The 18,133-nt window shown below is 49.9% G+C and overlaps 1 protein-coding gene across 1 annotated transcript in view; it reads left to right on the top strand.

Moving 5' to 3' along the window:
• The window catches only part of LOC119966916 (dynein heavy chain 14, axonemal-like), a 1,122,002-nt gene that overhangs the window by 888,195 nt on the left and 215,674 nt on the right, over positions 1–18,133 (top strand). The window lies entirely within an intron of this gene.

Here is an 18,133-nt window from a genome sequence, read left to right as displayed (position 1 = left end):
TCTCTCTCGCTCTCCCAGTTTGTGTTTCTTTCTCCCTCTTCCAGTTTGTGTTTCTCTCTCTCTCCCTCTTCCAGTTTGTGTTTCTCTCACTCTCCCTCCCCCAGTTTGTATTTCTCTCTCTCTCTCTCTCCCCCTCCCAGTTTGTGTTTCTCTCTCTCTCTCCCCCTCCCAGTTTGTGTTTCTCTCTCTCTCCCTCCTCCAGTTTGTGTTTCTCCCTCTCTCCCTCCTCCAATTTGTGTTTCTCTCCCTCTCCCAGTTTGTGTTTCTATCTCTCTCTCCCTCTCCCAGTTTGTGTGTCTCTCTCCCTCCCCAGTTTGTGTTTCTCTCTCACTCTCCCTCTCCCAGTTTGTGTTTCTCTCTCTCTCCCTCTCCCAGTTTGTGTTTCCCTCTCTCTCTCCCTCTCCCAGTTTGTGTTTCTCTCTAGCTCTCCCTCTCCAGTTTGTGTTTCTCTCCCTCCCCCAGTTTGTGTTTCTCTCTCTCTCTCCCTCTCCCAGTTTGTGTTTCTCTCCCTCCCCCAGTTTGTGTTTCTCTCTCTCCCCCTCCCAGTTTGTGTTTCTCTCTCTCCCTCCCCCTCCCAGTTTGCGTTTCTCTCTCTCTCTCCCTCTCCCAGTTTGTGTTTCTCTCTCTCTCCCTCTCCCTGTTTGTGTTTCTCTCTCCCTCTCCCAGTTTGTGTTTCTCTCTCTCTCCCTCCCCCAGTTTGTGTTTCTCTCTCTCCCCCCTCCCAGTTTGTGTTTCTCTCTCTCCCTCCCCCTCCCAGTTTGCATTTCTCTTTCTCTCCTTTTCCCAGTTTGTGTTTCTCTCTCTCTCCCTGTTTGTGTTTCTCTCTCCCTCTCCCAGTTTGTGTTTCTCTCTCTCTCTCCCTCTTCCAGTTTGTGTTTCTCTCTCTCTCCCTCCCCCAGCTTGTCTATCTTTCTCACTCTCTCTCTTCCAGTTTGTGTTTCTCTCTCTCTCCCTCTCCCAGTTTGTATTTCTCTCTCTCTCTCTCTATCCCTCCCAGTTTGTGTTGCTCTCTCTCTCTCCCCCTCCCAGTTTGTGTTTCTCTCTCTCTCCCTCCTCCAGTTTGTGTTTCTCCCTCTCTCCCTCCTCCAATTTGTGTTTCTCTCTCTCCCCCTCTCCCAGTTTGTGTTTCTCTCTCTCTCTCCCTCTCCCAGTTTGTGTTTCTCTCCCTCGCCCTCCCAGTTTGCGTTTCTCTCTCTTTCTCCCCCTCCAATTTGTGTTTCTCTCTCTCTCTCTCCCTCTCCCAGTTTGTGTTTCTCTCTCTCTCTCTCTCCCAGTTTGTGTGTGTCTCTCTCTCTCCCACTTCCAGTTTTTGTTTCTCTCTCTCTCTCTCTCCCTCTCCCAGTTTGTGTTGCTCTCTCCCTCCCCCAGTTTGTGTTTCTCTATATATCTCTCTCTCTCTCTCCCTCTCCCAGTTTGTGTTTCTCTCTCTCTCTCCCTCTCCCAGTTTGTGTTTATCTCTCTCTCTCCCTCCACAGTTTGTGTTTCTCTCTCTCCCTCCTCCTGTTTGTGTTTCTCTCTCCCAGTTTGTGTTTCTCTCTCTCTCCCAGTTTGTGTTTCTCTCTCTCCCTCTCCCAGTTTGTGTTTCTCACTCTCTCTCGCTCTCCCAGTTTGTGTTTCTTTCTCCCTCTTCCAGTTTGTGTTTCTCTCTCTCTCCCTCTTCCAGTTTCTGTTTCTCTCTCTCTCCCTCCCCCAGTTTGTATTTCTCTCTCTCTCTCTCTCCCCCTCCCAGTTTGTGTTTCTCTCTCTCTCTCCCCCTCCCAGTTTGTGTTTCTCTCTCTCTCCCTCCTCCAGTTTGTGTTTCTCCCTCTCTCCCTCCTCCAATTTGTGTTTCTCTCCCTCTCCCAGTTTGTGTTTCTATCTCTCTCTCCCTCTCCCAGTTTGTGTGTCTCTCTCCCTCCCCAGTTTGTGTTTCTCTCTCACTCTCCCTCTCCCAGTTTGTGTTTCTCTCTCTCTCCCTCTCCCAGTTTGTGTTTCCCTCTCTCTCTCCCTCTCCCAGTTTGTGTTTCTCTCTAGCTCTCCCTCTCCGGTTTGTGTTTCTCTCCCTCCCCCAGTTTGTGTTTCTCTCTCTCTCTCCCTCTCCCAGTTTGTGTTTCTCTCCCTCCCCCAGTTTGTGTTTCTCTCTCTCCCCCTCCCAGTTTGTGTTTCTCTCTCTCCCTCCCCCTCCCAGTTTGCGTTTCTCTCTCTCTCTCCCTCTCCCAGTTTGTGTTTCTCTCTCTCTCCCTCTCCCTGTTTGTGTTTCTCTCTCCCTCTCCCAGTTTGTGTTTCTCTCTCTCTCCCTCCCCCAGTTTGTGTTTCTCTCTCTCCCCCTCCCAGTTTGTGTTTCTCTCTCTCCCTCCCCCTCCCAGTTTGCATTTCTCTCTCTCTCTCCCTTTCCCAGTTTGTGTTTCTCTCTCTCTCCCTCTCCCTGTTTGTGTTTCTCTCTCCCTCTCCCAGTTTGTGTTTCTCTCTCTCTCTCCCTCTCCCAGTTTGTGTTTCTCTCTCTCTCCCTCCCCCAGTTTGTGTTTCTCTCTCTCCCCCTCCCAGTTTGTGTTTCTCTCTCTCCCTCCCCCTCCCAGTTTGCATTTCTCTCTCTCTCTCCCTTTCCCAGTTTGTGTTTCTCTCTCTCTCCCTCTCCCTGTTTGTGTTTCTCTCTCCCTCTCCCAGTTTGTGTTTCTCTCTCTCTCTCCCTCTTCCAGTTTGTGTTTCTCTCTCTCTCCCTCTCCCAGTTTGTATTTCTCTCTCTCTCTATCCCTCCCAGTTTGTGTTGCTCTCTCTCTCTCCCCCTCCCAGTTTGTGTTTCTCTCTCTCTCCCTCCTCCAGTTTGTGTTTCTCCCTCTCTCCTTCCTCCAATTTGTGTTTCTCTCTCTCCCTCTCCCAGTTTGTGTTTCTCTCTCTCGCCCTCCCAGTTTGTGTTTCTCTCTCTCTCTCCCCCTCCAATTTGTGTTTCCTCTCTCTCTCTCTCCCTCTCCCAGTTTGTGTTTCTCTCTCTCTCTCTCTCCCAGTTTGTGTGTGTCTCTCTCTCTCCCACTTCCAGTTTTTGTTTCTCTCTCTCTCTCTCTCCCTCTCCCAGTTTGTGTTGCTCTCTCCCTCCCCCAGTTTGTGTTTCTCTATCTCTCTCTCTCTCTCTCTCCCTCTCCCAGTTTGTGTTTCTCTCTCTCTCTCCCTCTCCCAGTTTGTGTTTCTCTCTCTCTCTCCCTCTCCCAGTTTGTGTTTATCGATCTCTCTCCCTCTCCATTTGTGTTTCTCTCTCTCTCTTCCTCCCCCAGTTTGTGTTTATATATCTCTCTCCCTCTTCCAGTTTGTGTTTTTCTCTCCCCTCCCCCAGTTTGTGTTTCTCTCTCTCTCTCCCTCCTCCAGTTTGTGTTTCTCACTCTCTCCCTGTTTGTTTGTGTCTCTCTCTCCCTCCTCCAGTTTGTGTTTCTCACTCTCTCCCTCTCCGTTTGTGTTTCTCTCTCTCTCTCCCTCTCCCAGTTTGTGTTTCTCTCTCTCTCCCTCTCCCGGGTTGTGTTTCTCTTGATCTCTCTCACTCTCTTCCAGTTTGTGTTTCTCTCTCTCCCTCTCCCAGTTTGTGTTTCTCTCTCTCCCCCTCCCCCATGTTGTGTTTCTCTCTCTCTCTCCCTCCTCCAATTTGTGTTTCACTCTCTCTCTCCCTCCCCCGGTTTGTGTGTCTCTCTCTCTCCCTCCTCCAGTTTGTGTTTTTCTCTCTCTCCATCCTCCAGTTTGTGTTTTGCTCTCTCTCCATCCTCCAGTTTGTGTTTTGCTCTCTCTCCCTCCTCCAGTTTGTGTTTTTCTTTATCTTCCTCTTCCAGTTTGTATTTTTCTCTCCCTCTGCAAGTTTGTGTTTTTCTCTCTCTCCCTCCCCAGTTTGTGTTTCTCTCTCTCCCTTTCCCAGTTTGTGTTTCTTTCTCTCTCCCTCCCCAGTTTGCGTTTCTCTCTCTCTCCCTCTTCCAGTTTGTGTTTCTCTCTCTCTCCCTCCCCCGTTTGTGTTTCTCTCTCTCTCCCTCCTCCAGTTTTTGTTTCTCTCTCTCTCCCTCTCCCAGTTTATGTTTCTCTCTCTCTCCTTCCCCCAGTTTGTGTTTTTCTCTCTCTCCCTCCCCCAGTTTGTGTTTCTCTCTCTCTCCCTCCTCCAGTTTGTGTTTCTCTCTCTCTCCCTCCCCCAGTTTGTGTTTTTATCTCTCTCCCTCCCCCAGTTTGTGTTTCTCTCTATCTCTCTCCTGCAGTTTGTGTTTTTCTCTCTCTCCCTCCCCCAGTTTGCGTTTATCTCTTTCTCCCTCCTCCAGTTTGTGTTTCTGTCTCTCTCCCTCTCTCTCTCAGTTTGTGTTTCTTACTTTCCCTCCTTGTCAGGTGACACGGTAACACAGTGGTTAGCACAGTTGCTTCGCAGCACCAGGAACTTGGGTTCGAATCCAGCATTGACTCACTGCCTGTGCGGAATCTGCACATTCCCTGTGTCTGTGAGGGGTTTCCGCCAGGTGCTCCGGTCCCCGCTGGTCAATTCTACTAGTTACATCTTCAATGAATTCCAGTAGATTTATCAAGCATGATTTTCCTTTCATAACTCCATGCAGACTTTGTCTGATTAGAGGACTGCTTTCCAAATGTTGTGCTATGAAATCCTTGATAATAGACTCCAGCAACTTCCCGACTCCCGACGTTCGGCTCACTGGTCTAGAGTTCCCTGTTTTCTCTACCTCCCTTTTTGAACAACGGGGTTACATTCGTTACCCTCCAATCTGTACGAACCATTCCAGAGAATTTTGGAAAATGACAAGCAATGGATCTATTATTTCTAAGGCCACTTCCTTAAGTACTCTGGGACAAAGATTGTCAAGCCCTTGAGATTTATCCACCTTCAATCCCATTAATTTCACCAAAACCATTTTGCTACTCATACTGATTTCCTTCAGCTCCTCACTAAAACTCAGAACTTCCGGTACTTTATTCATGTCTTCCTTTGTGAAGTCTGAATTTAATCCCTCAGCATTTGTTCCCTGTTATGAATTGTTCCATGTCTGACTGTTTCAATGGCTGCTGGTCATTGACTTCAGGAAGCAAAGTACTGTACACACCTCTCTCAGCATCAACGGAGCCGAGGTGGAGATGGTTAGCAGTTTCAAATTCCTAGGGGTGCACATCACCAAAAATCTGTCCTGGTCCAACCACGTTGATGCTACCACCAAGAAAGCACAACAGCGCCTATACTTCCTCAGAAAACTAAGGAAATTTGGCATGTCCATACTGACTCTTACCAACTTTTAAGATGCACCAGAGAAAGCATCCTATCCGGCTGCATCACAGCCTGGTATGGCACCTGCTCTGCCCAGGACTGTAAGAAACTTCAGAGAGTGAACACAGCCCAGTCCATCACGCAAACCCGCCTCCCATCCATTGGCCAAAAAGAAAATGCTGGAAAATCTCAGGTCTGGCAGCATCTGTTGGGAGAGAAAAGAACCAACGTTTTGCGTCCAGTGACTCTTTGTCAAAGCTCCCATCCATTAACTTTATCTACACCTCCCGCTGCCTGGGAAAAGCGGGCAGCATAATCAAAGACCCCTCCCACTCAGCTTACTCAGTCTTCCAACTTCTTCCATTGGGCAGGAGATAAAAAAGTCTGAGAACATGCACGAGCAGACTCAAAAACAGCTTCTTCCCCGCTGTTACCAGACTTCTAAATGACCCTCTTATGGACTGACCACATTAACACTACACCCTGTATGCTTCATCCGATGCTGTCTGTCTTTAACCATTTGTCTGGAACCAATCACTGTTTGTCGATGTACCATTTGTCAATGTTCTCTGTTGATTATTCTTGTGTCTACTATGTACGTACTATGTACGTTCCCTCTGCAATCAATCAATCAATCAATGCTGGTGTTATCCATTACATTGTGTACTTTGTGTTGCCCTTTTATGTATTTTCTTTTATTTCCTTTTCTTCCCATGTGCAAGGAACAAAGAAAGAAAAATTACAGCACAAGGAACAGGCCCTTCGGACCTCCAAGCCTACGCCGATCCAGATCCTCTATCTAAAACTGTTGCCTATTTTCTAAGGCTCTGTATTCCTCTGCTCCCTGCCCATTCATGTATATGTCTAGATACATCGTAAATGACGTCATCGTGCCCGCCTCTAACACCTCTGCTGGCAATGCGTTCCAGGCACCCACCACCCTCTGTGTAAACAACTTTCCATCTCTCTTAAACTGTTCCCCTCTCACCTTGAAATGAAATGAAATGAAAATGAAAATCGCTTATTGTCACGAGTAGGCTTCAATGAAGTTTCTGTGAAAAGCCCCTAGTCGCCACATTCCAGCGCCTGTCCGGGGAGGCTGGTACGGGAATCGAACCGTGCTGCTGGCCTGCTTGGTCTGCTTTAAAAGCCAGCGATTTAGCTCAGTGAGCTAAACCAGCCCCAGTGACCCCCAGTAATTGAGTCCCCCACTCTGGGAAAAAGCTTCTTGCTATCCACCCTGTCCATACCTCTCATGGTTTGGTAGACCTCAATCAGGTCTCACCCAACTTCCATCTTTCTCATGAAAATAATCCTAATCTACTCAACCTTTCTTCATAGCTAGCTCCCTCCAGACCAGGCAACATCCTGGTGAACCTCCTCTGCAATTTCTCCAAAGCATCCACATCCTTTTGGTAATGTGGCGACCAGAACTGCACGCAATATTCCAAATGTGGCCGAACCAAAGTCCTATACAACTGTAACATGACCTGCTGACACTTGTACTCATTACCCCATCCAATGAAGGCAAGCATGCTGTATGCCTTCTTGACCACTCAATCGACCTGCGCAGCCACCTTCAGGGTACAATGGACCTGATGTCCCAGATCTCTCTGTACATCAATTTTCCCCAGGACTCTTCCATTGACCGTATAGTCCGCTCTTGAATTAGATCTTTCAAAATGCATCACCTCGCATTTGCCCGGATTGAACTCCATCTGCCATTTCTCTGCTCAACTCTCCAATCTATCTATATTCTGCTGTATTCTCTGACAGTCCCCTTCACTATCTGCTATTCCATCAATCTTAGTGTCATCTGAAAACTTGCCAATCAGACCACATATACCTTCCTCCAGATCATTAATGTATATCACAAACAACAGTGGTCCCAGCACGGATCCCTGTGGAACACCCTTCCTTCCACCACTACTCTCTGTCTCCTGTTGCCCAGCCAGTTCTTTGTCCATTTCGCTAGGGTCATAATATACATCCATATATATGGTGGAGTGCAGACAGGCAGTGATTGACACACAGGATGACCAGTCAGCACACAGAACACAGCAGCCAATCACCAGACAGGACACTACCACTATAAAGCCAGAGGGCACCAGTTTTCCCGCTCTCTCGGGATCCAGCCTCTGAGACAGACAGAGCCCGTGAGCAGCAGCCAGTACAAACACCATGTGGTAGTCAGTTAGTCTGGTCAGGTTAGCCTCAGGGCTCCAGTCAAGTCAGCATAGTGTCAACCCACAGTTAAGCATGTAATATAGTTAGATGTTAAATAAAATCGTGTTGCATCTCTTCAAGTATTGGAAGCCTGTCTCTCTCAACACTGCATCAAGCGCAGTCCACATAGACCCAGCTTACCCAACGCATCAGCTAGTACACCCTGGACCCCATGAGACTTCAGTTTCTCCATCAGCCTACCATGGGGGACTTTACCAAATGCCTTACTGAAGTCCATGCATATGACATCTGCAGCCCTTCCCTCATCAATCAACTTTGTCACTTCCTCAAAGAATTCTATTAAGTTGGTAAGACATGACCTTCCCTGCACAAAACCATGGTGCCTGTCACTGATAAGCCCATTTTCTTCCAAATGGGAATAGATCCTATCCCTCAGTATCCTCTCCAGCAGCTTCCCTCCCACTGACGTCAGGCTCACAGGTCTATAATTACCTAGATTATCCCTGCTACCCTTCTTAAACAAGGGGACAACATTAGCAATTCTCCAGTCCTCCGGGACCTCACCCGTGCTCAAGGATGCTGCAGAGTTATCTGTTAAGGCCCCAGCTACGTCCTCTCTCACTTCCCTCAGTAACCTGGGATCGATCCCATCCGGACCTGGGGACTTGTCCACCTTAATGCCTTTTAGAATACCCAACACATCCTCCCTCCTTATGCCGACTTGACCTAGAGTAGTCAAACATCTATCCCTAACCTCAACATCCATCATGTCCCTCTCCTCGGTCAATACCGATGCAAAGCACTCGTTAAGAATCTCACCCATTTTCTCTGACTCCACGCATAACTTTCCTCCTTTGTCCTTGAGTGGGCCAACCCTTTCTCTAGTTACCCTCTTGCTCCTTTTATATGAATAAAAGACTTTGGGATTTTCCTTAACGCTGTTACCTAAAGATATTTCATGACCCCTTTTAGCCCTCTTGATTCCTCGTTTCAGATTGGTCCTACATTCCTGATATTCTTCCAAAGCTTCATCTTTCTTCAGTCGCCTGGACCTTATGTATGCTTCCTTTTTCCTCTTAGTTAGTCTCACAATTTCACCTGTCATCCATGGTTCCCTAATCTTTACCAAATGCCTTACTGAAGTCCATGTATATGACATCTGCAGCCCTTCCCTCATCAATCAACTTTGTCACTTCCTCAAAGAATTCTATTAAGTTGGTAAGACATGACCTTCCCTGCACAAAACCATGTTGCCTATCACTGATAAGCCCATTTTCTTCCAAATGGGAATAGATCCTATCCCTCAGTATCTTCTCCAACAGCTTCCCGAAGCACGAGGTGAATTGCTCCATCGATGAGCCAGTGCATACACAATGGGTCGAATGGCCTCCTTCTGCACTGCAACAATTCTGTCACTCTGTGCCAACCGCCTCATTCTGAGAGGTGACAGACGGCCATTACTATTTCTAATCTTGCCATTTCTATCCTTCATTTTCACAGGGACATGTCTGTCCTGCACGCTAATCATCCTCTCTTTAAAAGCCTCCCACACAGGGCTAATCGCTGGCTTTGAAAGCAGACCAGGGTAAGCCAGCAGCACGGTTCGATTCCCGTAACAGCCTCCCCGAACAGGCGCCGGAATGTGGCGACTAGGGGCTTTTCACAGTAACTTCATTTGAAGCCTACTTGTGACAATAAGCGATTTTCATTTCATTTTCACCGTACCAGCCTCCCCGGACAGGTGCCGGAATGTGGCGACTAGGGACTTTTCACAGTAACTTCATTGAAGCCTACTCGTGACAATAAGCGATTTTCATTTCATTTCATTTCATATCAAATGTGGATTTACCTTCAGACTGCTGCTCCCGATCCACATTCTGCAGCTCCTGCCGAATTTTGTTATACTTGGCCCTTCCCCAATTTAGCACTCTTCCTTTAGGACCACTCTTGTCTTTGTCCATGAGTATTCTAAAGCTTACGGAATTGTGATCACTATTCCCAAAGTAATCCCCGACTGAAACTTCAACCACCTGGCCGGCCTCATTCCCCAACACCAGGTCCAGTATGGCCCCTTCCCCAGTTGGACTATTTCCATGTACTTAATGATCTGTTGAGCTGCTCGCAGAAAAATGTTTTTCACTGTACCTTGGTACACGTGACAATAAACAAATCCAATCCAAACGGGCCTACATAGGTTTTTATCAATCTTTTTCTCTTTTCATACCTATAGAAACTTTCACGGTCAGTTTTTATGTTCCCCTCTAGTTTACTTTGAAATTGTATCGGTCAACTCCAAAAGTTGTTTATTCCTATTTGGCAGAAGAGTAGAAAGGGAACTGTGGCTAAACTGTGGCTTACAAGGGAAATTAGAGATAGTATTAGATTCAAAAAAGAGGCTACAAATTAGCAAGAAAAAAACAATAGACCCGAGGATTGGGAACAGTTTAAAATGCAGCAAAGCCAGAGGAAGGGACCTTGAATACCTGCCATTGCTTGTCCCCTGTCCTTCCTTTCAGTAACATTTCCCAGTCCATCATAGCCAGCTCGTGCCTCATACCATTCATATTTACCTTTATTGAGGTTCAGGAGTCTGGTCTCAGAGTCAACAGCCTTACGATTCACCTTGATAATTGATTCTTCCGTGTTATGGTCACTCATCCCCAGGTTCTCTCAGAAGTAGATTGCAAAGTAATCCTTTCTCATTGCACAACAGCCAGTCTAAGATGGGTGTGGGTAGAGTAGATAGGGAGAAACTGTTCCACTCGTGAAAGGATCGAGAACAGAGAGAACAGATTTCAGATCATTGTTAAAAGAAGCAAAAAAGAGGAACGGGGAAAATCTTTTTCACGCAGAGAGTGGTTTCGGTTCTGAAATGTGCTGCCTGAGAACGTGGTGGAGGCAGATTCAACTGCCACATTCAAAAGGGAATTGTTATCTGAAAAAGAGAAAATGTGCAGCGCGAAGGGGAGAAGGCAAGAGTACAGCACGAGGTGAATTGCTCCATCGATGAGCCAGTGCATACACAATGGGTCGAATGGCCTCCTTCTCCACTGCAACAATTCTGTCACTCTGTGCCAACCACCTCATTCTGAGAAGTGACAGGCGGCAGGCGTGTGAAATAACTGTCATCAGTTTCTGATGATCACGGCCGAGGCACAGGGTGAACAATGTCTGACGGTGAGGTTCACGGGCATTATTTATACTCAGTACAGCAACATCAGGGAAGAATGGAGCCACAATCCAAAGGGAAAAATCTACCAATAAAATCTGGGATCACAATGTATAAATGTAATAACATATAAACCTTTTCTGCACACAATGGGCCAACTACAGCGTTGACAGAGTTCTTGCTAACAGCCTCTTGTGTAGTTTTCATATTTGAAGAGCAGAGGATTTAATTTCTGACACTTACTCTCCTTTTAAAAGTATTTATGTCGATTGCATAAATCCATAACTCCCAGACTGTGGACGAGCCAAAATGCGGTTTGTTTGAATTCAACAGTGTGTGTGTTTCCCAGCTGTGTGAGTCACAGTTCGCCTACTTCCCACTGATGGTGAAAGTGAGATCTGTTGAATTGGGGATCTGGGACCTTCACGCCCAGGTTTTGTGCATTGTCTCAGTGTTGGAGCTGGGTTTGATGCGGGCTGGGGTGACAGGATGGGAAGGGCAGGTTATGTTGGTGCAGTTATTCATTGTTCCTAATTGAGCCAACCATGTGATATACCACCTGCTCTCCTTTCTGACTGATGATCTTGATGTGCTTGATGCACTATCAATTACTACAAAGACTTTGGGTGGGATTCTCTCAACGGGAGACTAAGTGCCGACGCCAGAGTGAACACCGGAGTGTTTCACTCCGGCATCGGAGGCCGGTCCTCGCCCCCTATTCTCCCACCCCCGGGGGGCTAGGAGCCGGGCCGCATTATTTACGCGCGCTGGGCCTTGGCGGCGCGTAAAAGCAGCGCCGCGTAAATTACATCACCCACGCATGCGCGGTTGCCGTCCTCCCTGCGGGCGCCCCACAAGAAATGTCGGAGTGATCTTGCAGTGCGGCGGAGGAAAGGAGTGCATCTCTCAGAGAGGCCGGCCCGCCGATCGGTGGGCATCCCCGGTGCTGGATCCCCCCTCCCCCCCCCCCAACAGGCCACCCCCCCCCCAGCATTCCCGCGCTGTTCACGCCGGCAGCAACCAGGTGTGGTCGGCGCCTGCGTGAACACGTCGTGTTGGGAAGGCCGCTCAGCCCATCCTGGCCGCAGAATCGCCGCTCGCCCGTTACAATCGGCGAGCGCCGATTTTCCGAGCGGCCAGCTGTAAATCTCGGCGCACTGGTTTGGGGGTTGGGAGAATCGCGTGCGGGTGCCAGGGCGGCGTGGCAGGACTCACCCGGTGCCCCCGCAATTCTTCCACCCGGCGTTGGGGGGGGGGGGAAGAATTGCGCCCAAGAGTAGAGAATAATCGAGGCTTTATTAAGCAGAGATGTGTGGCCTCCTGTACCTGCTACCAGAATGGAAGCAGCTCTGGTGTGCACACATATTTATACGCCACCTACTGGGCGGAGCCAGCAGGCAGGGATTTACCCATGTACCTCGAGTACAGGAGCCTTACCGTACTACATCTGATATACAGTTACTACATCTGATATACAGTTACTACATCTAATATACAGTTCGTGGTGACTATCACATTCACCCCCTGTTAAAAAAGAGTCCAGCGGGGGTGGTGGAAAAATTTACAGTTCAGGCAAAATTTACAAGTTCAGGCAAAACCTACGGGTTCAGTCGGTCGGGGGCCTTGATCCTCTGCTGTGAGATCCTCGGTCCCGGTGGTGATGCGGGCGCTGACTCGGTCGCCTGTAACTCCGGGAGCGCGTTGTCCTTGTCTTCATCCCCGGGTGGAACCAGTGGGAGGACGGATCGTCCTGGGGCGGGGGCTGCGGTGAGGTGCACTGGGGGGAGGGGGAGTGGCGCCGGGGAAATCGGAGGGGGGCACGTCAGGTAGTGGGCCGTCGGTGAGGATCCAGCTGGTGCCAGGTCCCGGAGGGAGACTGTGTCCTGGCGCCCGTCTGGGTGCGCCACGTAGGCGTACTGCGGGTTGGCGTGAAGTAGTTGTACACTTTCGACCAATGGGTCCGCCTTGTGGGTCCGCACATGTTTGTGGAAGAGGACGGGTCCTGGAGCTGCCAGCCACGGTGGGAACGAAACCCTGGGGGTAGACTTCCTTGGGAAGGCAAGGAGACGTTCATGGCGGGTTTTGTTAGTTGCGGTGCCGAGTAGTGATCAAATGGAGTGGAGCGGGAGACCGGGTGATTTTTAGACCGTAGGGCCAGCTGGACGGCCTTCCAGACCGTCCAGTTCTCCCTCTCCACCTGCCCGTTTCCCGGGGGGTTGTAGCTGGTCGTCCTGCTGGAGGCAATGCCCTTGCTGAGCAGGAACTGACGCAGCTCATCGCTCATAAAGGAGGATCCCCGGTCGCTGTGGATATAAGCGGGGAAACCGAACAGGGTGAAGGTGCTGTTGAGCGCTTTAATGACTGTGGCCGAAGTCATATCGGAGCATGGGATAGCGAAGGGAAATCGGGAATATTCATCGACCATGTTCAGGAAGTACGTGTTTCGGTCGGTGGAGGGGAGGGGCCCTTTGAAGTCCATGCTGAGGCGTTCAAAGGGACGGGAGACCTTCACCAGGTGCGTTCGGTCTGGCCGGTAGAAGTGCCATTTGCACTCCGCGCAGACCTGGCAGTCTCTGTCGACAACCCTGACCTCTGCAATGGAGTAGGGCAGGTTACGGGCCTTTATGAAGTGAATGAACCAGGTGACCCCCGGGTGACAGAGACTATCGTGTGGGGTCCGGAGTCGGTCTGCTTGTGCGCTGGCACATGTACCTCGGGAGAGGGCATCGGGGGCTCGTTGAGCTTTCCGAGGCGATACAAAATCTCGTAATTGTAGGTGGAGAGCTCGATCCTCCACCTTAAGATTTTATAATTTTTGATCTTGCCCCGCTGTGCGTTATAGAACATGAAGACAACCGGCCGTTGGTCAGTGAGGAAAGTGAATCTCCTGCCGGCCAGGTAATGCCTCCAATGCCACACAGCTTCAATGGTGGCTTGGGCCTCCTTTTCGACAGAGCAGTGCCGAATTTCGGAGGCTTGGAGTGTTCAGGAAAAGAATGCCATGGGCCTGCCTGCCTGGTTGAAGGTGGCGGCCAGAGCGACGTCCAATGCATCGCTCTCGACCTGAAAAAAGAGGGACTCATCAATTGCGTGCATTGTGGCCTTGGCGATGTTGGCCTTGATGGGGTTGAAGGCCTGGCGGGCCTCAGCTGGCAGGAGGAAAACTGTGGAGTGAATGGAGGGCCTTGTCCGCATAGATAGGGACCCACTGGGCATAATAGGAGAAAAACCCCAGGTATCGTTTCAGGGCCTTGGGGCAGTGGGGGAGGGGGAGTTCCATGAGGGGGCGCATGCAGTCGGGATCGGGCCTTTGAACTCCGTTTTCCACAACATAGCCAAGGATGGCTGAGCGGTTGGTGCGGCACACACACTTCTTAGTGTACGTGAAGTTAAGGAGTTTGGCGGTGTGGAGAAATTTGAGAAGGTTAGCGTTGTGGTCCTGCTGATCGTGGCTGCAGATGGTGATGTTATCTAGGTACGGGAAGGTGGCCCGCAGTCCGTACCGGACAACCATTCGGTCCATCTCACGTTGGAAGACCGAGACCCCCTTAGTGACGCCGAAGGGAACCCTAAGGAAATGATAGAGGCGGCCATCTGCTTTGAACGCAGTGTATTGGCGGTCCGCCTTGTGGATGGGGAGAGGGTGGGAGGCAGACTTCAGGTCCACTGTAGTAAAGACCTGGTACTGCGCAATCTGATTGACCATATTAGATATGCGTGGGAGGGGGTACGCATCGAGCTGCGTGTACTGATTGATGGTCTGGCTGTAGTCCACGACCATTCTAGTGTTTCTCCCCAGTTTTAACTACTACCACTTGGACTCTCCAGGGGCTGTTGCTGGATTCGATGATGCCTTCCCGCAGAAACCGCTGGACCTCGGACCTGATGAAGGTCCTCTCCTGGGCACTGTACCGTCTGCTCCTGGTGGCGACGAGTTTGCAATCCGGGGTGAGGTTTGCAAACAAGGAAGTTGGATTGACCTTAAGGGTTGTGAGGCCGTATACGGTGAGGGGTGGTAGGGGCCCGCCGAATTTCAGAGTTAAGTTTTGGAGGTGGCATTGGAAACCCAGACTGAGTAACAAGGCAGCGCAGTTGGGGAGGACATAGAGTCGGAAGTTGCTGAACTTTACGCCTTGGACGGTGAACGTGGTGATACAGTATCCCCGGATTTCCATGGAATGAGATCCGGAGGCCAGGAAGATTCTTTGGGTAACGGGGTGTACCGCGAGGGAGCAGCGCCTTACCGTAGAACAAGAACAAATAACAAAGAAAATTACAGCATAGGAACAGGCCCTTCGGCCCTCCCAGCCTGCGCCGATCCAGATCCTTTATCTAAACCTGTCTCCTATTTTCCAAGGTCTACTTCCCTCTGTTCCCCGCCCGTTCATATATCTGTCTAGATGCTTCTTAAATGATGCTATCGTGCCCGCCTCTACCACCTCCGCTGGTAAAGCGTTCCAGGCACCCACAACACTCTGCGTAAAAAACTTTCCACGCACATCTCCCTTAAACTTTCCCCCTCTCACCTTGAAATCATGACCCCTTGTAACTGACACCCCCACTCTTGGGAAAAGCTTGTTGCTATACACCCTGTCCATACGTCTCATAATTTTGTAGACCTAAATCAGGTCCCCCCTCAACCTTCGTCTTTCCAACAAAAACAATCCTAATCTACTCAACCTTTCTTCATAGCTAGCACCCTCCATACCAGGCAACATCCTGGTGAACCTCCTCTGCACCCTCTCCAAGGCATCCACATCCTACTGGTAATGTGGCGACCAGAACTGCACGCAGTATTCCAAATGTGGCCGAACCAAAGTCCTATACAACTGTAACATGACCTGCCGACTCTTGTACTCAATACCCCGTCCGATGAAGGCAAGCATGCTGTATGCCTTCTTGACCACTCTATCAACCTGCGTTGCCACCTTCAGGGTACAATGGACCTGAACTCCCAGATCTCTCTGCACATCAATTTTCCCCAAGACCCTTCCATTGACCATATAGTCCGCTCTTGAATTTGATCTTCCAAAATGCATCACCTCGCATTTGCCTGGATTGAACTCCATCTGCCATTTCTCTGCCCAACTCTCCAATCTATCTATATTTTGTTGTATTCTCTGACAGTCCTCCTCACTATCTGCAACTCCACCAATCTTAGTACCATCTGCAAACTTGCTAATCAGACCACCTATACCTTCCTCCAGGTCATTTATGTAGATCACAAACAGCAGTGGTCCGAGCACGGATCCCTGTGGAACACCACTAGTCACCCTTCTCCATTTTGAGACACTCCCTTCCACCACTACTCTTTGTCTCCTGTTCCCCAGCCAGTTCTTTATCCATCTAGCTAGTACATCCTGAACCCCATACAACTTCACTTTTTCCATCAAACTGCCATGGGAAACCTTATCAAACGCCTTACTAAAGTCCATGTATACAACATCTATAGCCCTTCCCTCATCAATTAACTTTGTCACTTCATCAAAGAATTCTATTAGGCTTGTAAGACATGACATTCCCTGCACAAATCCATGCTGCCTATAATTGATAAGTCTATTTTCTTCCAGATGTAATCCTATCCCTCAGTATCTTCTCCATCAGTTTCCCTACCACTGACGTCAAGCTCTCAGGTCTATAATTCCCTGGATTATCCCTGCTACCCTTCTTAAACAAAGGGACAACATTAGCAATTCTCCAGTCCTCCGGGACCTCACCCGTGCTCAAGGATTCTGCAAAGGTATCTGTTAAGGCCCCAGCTATTTCGACCCTCGCTTCCCTCAGAAACCTGGGATAGATCCCATCCGGTCCTGGGGACTTGTCCACCTTAATGTCTTTCAGAATACCCAAAACGTCCCCCTTCCTTATGACAACTTGACCGAGAGTATTTAAACATCCATCCCTAGCCTCAACATCCATCTTGTCCCTCTCCTTTGTGAATACCGATGCAAAGTACTCATTAAGAATCTCATCCATTTCCTTTGAGTCCACGTATAAATTCCCTCTTTTGTCTTTAAGTGGGCCAATCCTTTCTCTAGTTACCCTCTTGCTCCTTACATACGAATAAAATGCTTTGGGATTTTCCTTAACCCTGTTAGCCAAAGATATTTCATGACCCCTTTTAGTAGAGGGGTGGATGAAGCTCTCTGTGCTCCAGGAGCCCAGAAGGCAGGATGTCTTGTGCTCATCGATTTCCACCATAGTTGTCGCGGTTGTGAGGTTGTGAGGTCGGGACTGGTCGAGGGTGATCGAGGCGAGCTGCGGTTAGTTCTGGTGGGCCCCGGGCTGGTCGGTGGTGGTGGCAGGCGATGAACGGCCAGACAAAGTTCCCAACGGGCAGGGGTCCTGCGTCGCCGTCCAAAATGGCGGCTAAGATGGCGGCGCCCACGGGCCGCACATGGTGGGCAGCGTTTAAGATGGCGGCACCCACGGGCCGCACGTGGCCTGTAGAGAAGAAGATGGCGGCGCCCACGGGCCGCACATGGTCTGCGGGGACAAAAATGGCGGTGCCCACGGATTGCACATCGGGGGTGTAGGAACGCTGGGCCGAGAAACAGCAGCGATCGACCGGGCCTGGCACACAGCAGCAAAATGTCCCCTCTTTCGGCAGGTTGGGTTCCGTGCCGGGCAGCGCTGCCGAGGGTGTTTGGTCTACCTGCAGAGCAGCATTTGGGCCCCCCAGGGTGGGGTGGCTGCCGCGCGATTCAGGCTTGGGGTGGGCTGGGGGCGGTAGCTGGTGGGGACCCTGATGTCCATGAGGGTGCCGTGCAGTCAGGGGCGTACGACTATACGTTACGGGAAGCTACTGTTCGCGAATTTGCGAGCTGCCTGCTTGCCGCGAGGTCAAGCGTACCCTCTTCCAATAGGTGGATGTATGCCGATCCCATGCCCATAACAAAATGTCTCTCATTAAAAGCTCTGTCTGCTCGACTGCCGAATCTGCCTGGCAGTCACAGTTCCTCGCCAGGATGTGCAGGGCACGCCAGAGATCGTCTAAGGACTCATCAGGGAGTTGTTGTCCCGTGGACAGGATGTACCTGGCGTAGAGTTTGTTAACTGGCCGAATGTAATGTCCTTCCAGGAGCTCCATTGCTTCAGCATAAGTGGCCGCATCCTGGATAAGGGGAAAATTATCAGAGTTCACCCGTGAATAAAGGACCTGGAGCTTCTGTGCGTCCGAGGGTTGTTCAGCCGATGATCGGAGGTAGCTTTCGAAGCAGGCTAGCCAGCGGTCGAAGGCCGACGTGGCGTTGGCTGCTGTAGGCAATCAGGCTTGATACGAAGTTCCATCGCTGTAAAATCTCTGCTCAATAAATTGATGCACTATCAATTACTACAAAGACGAGAGTAGAGAATAATTGAGGCTTTATTGAGCAGAGAAGTGTGGCCTCCTGCAGCTGCTACCTGAATGGGAGCTGCTCCGGTGTGCACGGTTCAATTCCCGTACCAGCCTCCCCGAACGGGCGCCGGAATGTGGCAACTAGGGGCTTTTCACAGTAACTTCATTGAAGCCTACTCGTGACAATAAGCGATTTTCATTTCATTTTCACACATTTATACGCCGCCTATTG

The sequence above is a fragment of the Scyliorhinus canicula genome, chromosome 6, assembly GCF_902713615.1.
Source record: "Scyliorhinus canicula chromosome 6, sScyCan1.1, whole genome shotgun sequence".
Classification (NCBI taxonomy): Eukaryota; Metazoa; Chordata; class Chondrichthyes; order Carcharhiniformes; family Scyliorhinidae; genus Scyliorhinus; species Scyliorhinus canicula.
This window is presented reverse-complemented; position numbering and strand designations above follow the sequence as displayed.